We start from the raw sequence: 2,941 nt of genomic DNA, 5'->3' as shown, positions 1-2,941 counted from the left end.
TCTATGAATCAATTATCTAACAATTGATTGTGTACAGTATTATCCTTGGTGAACGGAGTAGTATCATGTAGTATATTTATAGTACGCAATATTCGTTAATATTGTGCCGAGCGCCGCTACCCCCGCGTACGTTTGCAGCCAACACACCACAGGCCTACAAGTTACAAGTAGTTACAAGTTTACAACCATTTACACGCATTCATAGACTATTGAAACGATTTAAGATAGTAGGTACTATCTCAAATCGTGACAATAGACGGTTTCTTTCATATCCGGCATTCCGATTGGCGATTGCTCATTCTTTCCTTCCGTCGTTTTCTGCCACTTTTACCACTTCTACCGTTCTTTCTGTGCACTTTTACACAAGTTTGTCGGTTCTGCTCACGGCGTTGCCGCTCGGCAGTTGTCGCCACTGCCCATTTGCGACACGGAATCCCGTACGGCGCAAGCGCACTTTCGTTTTGGTGTTCCGACAAGCCCGCACGGCAAACCAGCGCTAGTTTCAAACTTATAACTCGCGTCGTTTACTCCTTTCTGCCGTCCGACATTTTCGAATTTTCGTTTAACCGACATTCACGTCCGTTTCACGTGTATGCAGATTTTCTTTTTGCGGTTGCCCCAAACGTTGTTTTACTTCAAATTTACACGCAACGTTCAGGTATGATTGTTTTATTTATGTAATAACATTAGTATTATATTGTTAATCTTATATCGTTTGGTTTCAACGCTCGAACGACGGTCGTTGGGGAGGCAGAAATGTTGAAAAAAACGTGGTTTTAAATTTTTTTTTTCTGAATGATTCCGTGTGCTGACCGTGTATTAGAATTCTGTATTTTTCACGTTAATTTGATTGACCAGAGCCGTGTCTCAACGGTTTCACCAAGTATTTTTATTTTTTGTGAACATTTGTAGGTTGTATCTCAAGGTACCTACATACTTTTTTTTTGATCGACGAGACGCCATTGTACTGTATCTTAACTAACCAAGTGTTTTAATTTTTACCTACTTGTTAAAAATGTACTGACGTTAATGTTATGTTAAGGATAGGTACAAAGTATTATTTTTATGAATGGCAAAGTCGCAATGAGAATGTCTAGCATGGATAGGGTTGACTTCTTAATTGTAAGATTAATTATGAACTTAAGGATTTATCTAGTATCGCTCACCGTGCTGAGGATCTTCGAGGTTCGTGGAAAAAATAAATTGCAGTAAATTACCTTAGAATTAGGGATCCCAAGTTGTTAAATCTCTGGTTTGGATCCAGAAGGTTCTATATGTAAATTAAAAATTTTTTAGAAAAACCAATTTAAATGTGTTTAAATATTTTTCAGCTTATAATTATTTGATTTGGGCGTATAAGTTATCAAAACCTCTTAAATTAAATCAGAATTTGTATTTCAACAGTTAATTGAGAATAAATTTGGTAATCAAAAATTAATAAAATATTTACATAGAGCCTTTTGGATCCAAACCCGTGAAATGTAAAAATTACAAAATTAAATATACAAAAATAACTGTACTTAATTAAATTATTTCAAATGTAGTTATGCGTGTTTAAGATGGAACTATTCGATAGATTGTTGAAATAATAGTGCTATTGGGGTGTTTAACTTTTGTTAATTTAATCAATTTAAAAAAATGTAATTTATATAATATTAATAGTTAAGTAGTTAATAACTGTTTAACTATAAGTGACAAATAATTAGGTAGGTAGGTGCATTTAAATTATTTATAAGATATCCATAAAAAATTGTATTATTTAAATATATTGATTTTTGAACCTATTTACTGGGTATTTTTTTTAAATATTTTTTCTAAGCTACCTACCTACCTATCTTATGAAAATCAAATTCAATACATGAATACCTACATTTATTAAGTATATACATTATTCATATATTTTATAAAAATAGATTATTTATTAGAAATAACCTTAAATATCAGCAATATTGTTTATGATATCATATTTCAGATGTCACTATCAGTAATTTTTTTTAGATATAGGTAATAATTTTTAGGATTTAGGTTTTGATGATGAAACAATCTTTTCTCTCTGTCAAATTAAAGACAATTCCATCAATTTTTGCATGGTTTTAAGATAATCTTTTTTAAATTCTTGTGATTAATGATTACTAGAGCTCGGATTTATATGCATTTGCATATTTTTACTAAGTGTATGCACGTCTAGGGGGTTCTAAAATCTCCACGGTTCATCTCACACTGAATTTAAACACCAAATTTTATATTGTATATTTTGCATATTTAGAGGATTATTGCATAATAGTTCATAAATGCATACAACATGCATATTTAATGGGTTTTCAATAAATTACCTATTTTATTTAAGATAAATATATTTTAGTAATTTTAAAAGAGAAAAAAAATTGTGATCATTCTTAAAATATTGTCATTTTTGCAACACTTCATGAGATCGGAGCACGTATAGATAACCAATATTATATTAAGAGGACATGATACCCGCATGTGTTGTCTCCGTCTTTCACACATACGACATACCAAATGTTTGTTCAGCAGATTCAATTGTGTGCTGTTAGTTTTTATATTAGAGTGAATTTACCTACTATCAAATTTGAAGGTAAGATTATTATCTTGGGTCCCATGTAGGCTTTTATTGATATTAGTTTAAAGTAAGTTATTACTTTTTTGAAACTGTACATTTTAAAATGATCATAACTCACTTAAAAATAATAAAATTAATAAAAGCCTATGTGGGGCCCTAAATAATCTCACCTTTAAATTTGATAATAGGTCAATTGACTCTAATATCAAATCTAACAACACACTATTGAACCTGCTGAACGAAAATTTGCAATGTTGTACGTGTGTAAGACGGAGACAACACATGTGGGTATCACGTCCTCTTAACAATAAATCACATACCACCGTATATTTTCGGCCAGGGTTGTGCCTAGGTGTGGGG

At 31.6% G+C, this 2,941-nt stretch overlaps 1 protein-coding gene across 1 annotated transcript in view; it reads left to right on the top strand.

The window, feature by feature from the left end:
• Positions 1–244: 244 nt before the first annotated feature.
• LOC100167925 (piwi-like protein Siwi) overlaps positions 245–2,941 on the top strand; it is a gene marked incomplete at its 3' end in the record, with an annotated part of 14,106 nt that continues 11,409 nt past the window's right edge. The window contains exon 1 of the mRNA XM_016805294.2: positions 245–658. The remainder of the gene's footprint in view (positions 659–2,941) is intronic.

Source organism: Acyrthosiphon pisum, chromosome X, assembly GCF_005508785.2.
Source record: "Acyrthosiphon pisum isolate AL4f chromosome X, pea_aphid_22Mar2018_4r6ur, whole genome shotgun sequence".
Lineage (NCBI taxonomy): Eukaryota > Metazoa > Arthropoda > Insecta > Hemiptera > Aphididae > Acyrthosiphon > Acyrthosiphon pisum.
The sequence above is the reverse complement of the archived record's forward strand: the minus strand, read 5'-3'. Positions and strand labels throughout refer to the sequence as shown.